Raw genomic sequence first — 6000 nt, 5'->3', positions numbered from 1 at the left:
TCACACACACTATAGAGGGGGTGAATACAGTGTATAATACAATCAAATCAAACTTTAATATCTTAAGTAACAGAAAACAAACTTTATTAAAACAATAAACTCTGTTACAGTATGGAACTGTTACCTCTCAATGATGAACAAATATCACGAGAGCTGCTAGGGTTACAATGAATAATCTTCTCGAATATGATAACACTTATAGTGTAAACCCTATGTCTGTGTTTATATACTACACAGTTACAAGATAATCGCTAATTGATATGGAATATAATTCTGCTTCCTAAAATAAATCAATCAGATATCTTTTCTTCCAAGTATTCCATTCTTCACGGAACTCCTTCTTCATGCATATCTCTTCTTATGTTTATCTCGATCTTCTTTCCTTTAATCAGCTACTTTCCTTATCTAATCGTCCTTCAGCACTTAAGTTTTGATATCCAACGTCTGATGATTATCTCCTGATAATATAACTACTGATATCCTTAAGTCCTGACTTCTAGTATAAGTACGGATTCCCAGTTAAGTACTGATTTGTCCTGTTAAGTAAGATCTGAAAACTAAACATAAATCATATTAGCCATGATATTATCAAATATATCTAACAATCTCCCCCAACTTGTAAATTAGCATAATATACAAGTTTAGCAGATATTTGATGATGTCAAAAACATTAAGTACAAATGCATGAGAATTAGACTAGATAACTACAACTTACAGTCCTTAAAGCTTTACCAATATTTAACTTCTGATAACAACTTCAGTCTGTACAAATATCAGAATTTAAGCAGTTGTAGATCTTTGACTTGGCTTCATCTTCTGATCTCTCTGATGTCAGGAGTTGTTCTGAGATAGTTCTTCAACAAACATCTCTCAGCATATCTAAGTTCATCAATCATTCTCCTTTTGGCATCTTTAAGCTCTGCAGTATCTTCACCGATTTGAAAGATTGCAGCCTTGAGATCATTAATCTTTCCTTTTCTTATATCCTGATCCAGTCTGATCAAATAAGCTTTATCAGACTCAAGATTGAATTCCACAGCCCTGTACCCTAGAAAGGTAGTTATAATTTGAGCAGAATTGGGCTTCATTTCAACTATATCACCCTTGTGATCTCTGTACTTTGGAACATATGTGCTGTCAGACTTAACAGAATAAAGTCTTTTCTGTCTCTGAATCTGATTCTTCAAATAGTTTGCAGCAGTTCCTGTCAATCTGTCATCCACTTGAAGTAAGAATAGTACATGCTCCAATTCTTCAAAATACTTCAATGGAATGGCATTTTGCCTTATATGATAAACCCTACCATCTGTCATGAAATACAACAAGATGTATTCTTTCAAGTAGGTATGATAAACCATTTGTATAGATTCCAGTTGATTCAATCTCTCAGGAGTTGCTCCAATACCTGGTTCACTCAAGAAAGTTGGATCATTGGTAGTGTTCTGTATTCTTCTTTCATCAGCACTTCCCAATCCAGTTTTATCTCTTACTTCCTTTCCAGTAACTACTCTAGCTTCAAAACCACTTGTAGTAGTCTTCAAAGGTTGAGTCTGTTTTGCTTTAGTAAATCCTGGTAGGAGTGTCTTTGGTCTATCTTCTGATATCAATTTAACTTGATCTATGTCAGAGGTTACTTGCTTCTTCGGAATATCAGAACTTACAGTTTCTTGACTCTGAACAACTTGAGCCATGTCAGAGGTTGTTTTAAGAACTTTTCTTGAAGTCAGAGCAAGATCATCCTTTTCATCAGTAATTTCTTCATTCTCAGGAGGCACATAAACCTTGATAGGTTCACCAACCTTTTCTTTACCCTTGGATCTTGGATCTATCTGCGGTTGTGATTTAGCCAATGTTGCTTCAGTATGTGTCCTTTCTTTGATCACAATGCCTTTGAGTTTTGGAAGTGGCTTTTTACCAGAAGCTTCAGATTTAGATGTGACTTTCTCTGATTTAAGTCTGGCTTCTTCTTCCATTAAACTCTCCAAGTCCATATCTGGATTTTCCTGAAGAAATAACTGTCTTGACATTTCCTCATCAAGATCTAAAAGTTCATCAGAACTTATCCTTTTACCAGTAGCAGAACTTATTCTTTTCCCAGTATCAGAACGTGTCCTGTGACTTGTGATTTCAGCTTTTCTTGATGTGAAACCTCTACCTTGACTATGACCTCTACCCATTCCAGAGTTTCCTTGATCATCCTTTTCATCATCCTTACCTTTCAGTGTCTTGTCAGTCTTGCATTTGGACTTAATTACTTTCTCCCCCTTTTTGGCATCAGCAGGTAGTAGAAGAGAGACAAGCAATTCCACTGAGGCTTGGATTTCAGTAAGTTGAGATTGCTGAGAAGCTTGATTTTTCAGAATATCATCAATCTGAGTTTGTTGTCTCTTGAGTCTTCTCAATAAAAGCAATCCTGTCAAAGGTAGGCTTGAAGAATTGTTTCTTATCAATCTTGTGAACTTAATCTTGTTTGATAAATTCTTCCCGAATCTTGTGTACCTCTGCGTGAGTAGTTGAATGAAGACCTTGTAGATGTTTAGTACTCAATGCAGTGACTCTAAGCTGGGTTTTGAAATCATCATAATTTAACATTTCATCAGCTTTAGTCAAGTGCTCAGCAAGATGCTTTTCAGTTGGAACACAGGAAACTGAATTCCATTCCTTAGTCCACTCCTGCCCTGCAGGAGTTTCACTTCAAGGCACTGGTGCTTCTCTGGTAACAAACTTCTTAACAAGTTCAGACTTAAGAATAGTTTGTTGAGGAGCATGTCCTGAAGGACCTGCTTCATCAGCATCTACAGTTGGAGCAGCATCACCAGTATCTCCAGCATTTGCAGCATCAGAACTTACAGAATCAGTATCCTCTGATAAAAAACAGTGTGAGTAGCAATGGAGGCTTCAGCATCCTCTAATTGCTGATCTGATGCTAATTTCTGATCAACAACCATATCCTGATGCTCACCTAAAGTCTGATCATCAGCATCTAGATGCAGAGAAGGTGTTGTAGATAACTCTGGAGTTTGAACAGCATCAGTAACAGGTGTTGTTGAAGGATTAGTTGATGTTGGAGCTTCTAAGAGAATTACTTCAGGCACAACCAAGTTTTGAACATCAATATCAGCACTTGTGCCTGGATCAACAGGAGATACAGATGGTGTGTTGACCTTTTCAGAAACAGCTTCCTTAGATGGAGTTGATCAAGAAGAAGTAACTTTAGCAAATTCCTTTTCTTGTGAGATCAGAGATTCCTGATCCCCGTCCTTAGTTGCTTCCTCTTCATCATCTGAAACTGGCCTATTTGCCCTCTGTTTCTTGTATCTCTTTGTAGATTTGGATTCCTTGGGAATTTCAGGAACTGTCATTCTTCTAAGCCTCCTGAGAAGCCTAGATCCCCCAATTCTAGAATCCTTCTGAGAAGTCTCTTTCTCAGCTTTATTAATAACAGGTTCTGAAGAAGGAACCTGTTCCTCAGTATCAGATTCATCTCTCAAAGCAATCCTCCTTCTCTTTTGAGGTGTTTGAGGAACAGTCTTTGTCCTCTTAGGTTTGGAAGAGGAAGGCTTCACAGTAGGTGCTGAGGATGAGGGTTGAACAGTCTGTGAAGTGGAGAGATAGGATTTGATATATTGCCTGAGGGTTGGTTGAGTAGAATGAGTGGTAGGTGCTGATAGTTGTTGTGGTGTTTGGGTGTGTGTTGTTGGTTGGACATCAGAATAAACAGATCTATAAGTATCAGGATCAGCATTTACTAAGATCTGTTTTACAGACTGAGGAATCTGTAAAGGTCTAACCACTGATTTCTTAGTGTCAGCATTTATCAGGTCATTAAAGTAGCGTTTTGCAACCTTAAAAGGTGGAGTTGAGGAACTGACTAATTGAGGTTCATCAGTACAAAAAGTATATATAAGTTGACAGAATCTATCAAAGTAAATAACATTCCTATCCTCTGTCATCCTATCCCCAATAAAACCAATTATAGCAGTCACAAAATCAAAATGAGTTTGGTTTATAACAGCATACCCAATGTGCTGACTCATAATTGGGATAACATCAAAATTCGAACACTTGTTTCCAAAAGCTTGAGTGATGCAGTTGAAGAAGAAGCTCCATTCTCTTCTGATATGAGCCCGTTTCAACTGCCCAAGTTTTGCCAAACTCTGTTCATACCCCAAATTGGCCATTAACTCCTGAAGAGCTGATTCCTCTGGAATTGAAAAGGTACATCCTTCTGGGAGATGTAGAGCCCTGCGTATTGTACCAGGAGTAACTGCATATGAAGAATCACCCACTTCAAAAACAATACTAGGAGTGCCATGTGTACCACCATTATCAAAGTGCCCAGTCCTCCAAAACGTCAGAACTTGTTGGCTTGAAAAGACTGAAGGCTGGGTCAATGCATACCCAATCTCATTGTGTGCAAGAAGATCTTGCACAAAATGCAATTCAGATGGAGCTTCAGCATGATCAAGAATTACAGCATAGTTGTTTGGAACAAATTTAGCTCCATCAATGATTAAATACTTAGGTGCCATGTGAAAAATTTAGATTTAAAAGTGCCTGTTAGGTGTTTGATAAAATGTCTGTATGAAAAACCAACGTTAGAAGAAGAAGGAGAGTAAAAACAAGTAGAGAGAAAAAATATGAAGGGAAACAAAAGATTAAAAAAAAATCCTCTCTCTTTCTTACTTATACTCTGAAAAAAAATGTTACCGTTGGACACCTGTCAGACATGCAGTAATAACGGATAGTTACTGGGCTCGAGAAAACAGCAATCATTACTTACCCACTTGCCGCTTTTCAAGGAAAAACCGTTCCACTTACCCAGATATTCTATTAATCAAGGTGAAACAGTTTTAATTCAAAATTGAAACTGTTCCCACTTATTTAACTATTTTTCACTGCAACATTAATATTCTGAAAATAAATCAAGTGAAAATGACCAAGATAAATCATATGAGTAAGTACTGATAAAGTAAAATCAGAACTTAAATTAAAACAGAATTTATATGGTCATCAGAATATGAATATTTATCAGGATTTATCAATGCATTACAAAATAACTTAGAGACAAAATCTTGAAACAAAAACAAATTTCATTAATATATCAAGTGAATACATTCATGAAATTGAAATTACATCAGTACTAGTACAAGATTTCCCTAAGCTGCTAAACCTAACGTCAACAGCCTTAGTCCTAGCTCAAGAAGCAGGGCAAGGCTGATGATGAAGAAAAACAGGAAGAAAAAAATAAATCATTTCTTCTTCCTACTCTCGACAAATAGAATGGCGAGTCGAATAATTCGCTCTTGCTGGCGGAGAGCTTCCAGCCTTTCCTCCTCCAATCACTCCAGATGGCGATGGTAATCCATATAGAAGAACAGGAGTTGGGTGAGTACCTCCTGTGGGACAGAGTCCCATATCTCATCAGGAATGGCAGTGACGTGCCATTCCTGCTGCCAATCGGCACAGCTTAGCTCCATATTGAAGGTTTCGTAGTTCAAAAACATGTTGTATCTGACCATGGTGTTTTTGAAAGAAAAAAGTATGAAGGTAAGGTGAGGTTGGGAGAAAAGATTTGATGGGAAGGCTGATGTGAAGTGGTTGCTTATATAGGCAAGAGAATGCCAGGAGACGTAAAGGAATTTAATGCTGACAGGTAGAATTAATTCTACCTCGTCTCCCCAGACTTGGAAAAAGAAAAACATTAATTGGAAAGAGAAAACATGGTTTAATGCGCACAAGAAGCAAATAAAAGTTGGCTGTTCAAGTACGAATACCATTAACCCTATCCATAGTGACTATTAATCTTCCACTTCAACATATTCTAGTTTGAACCGAGACTGTTATCAAATTTTATCCACAGATAAGTCATGTAAAGAATTAGACTGTAATATCAGAACTTAGACTTATATCAGAACTTAACAGTCATCAGAACATAATTTCTTAACTCGAAAAAGGAATGCCTATCTTAGTAAGTCCTCATACAAGTTCTGAGTTATA

Source organism: Apium graveolens, chromosome 2 (assembly GCF_009905375.1).
Source record: "Apium graveolens cultivar Ventura chromosome 2, ASM990537v1, whole genome shotgun sequence".
NCBI lineage: Eukaryota > Viridiplantae > Streptophyta > Magnoliopsida > Apiales > Apiaceae > Apium > Apium graveolens.
This window is presented reverse-complemented; position numbering follows the sequence as displayed.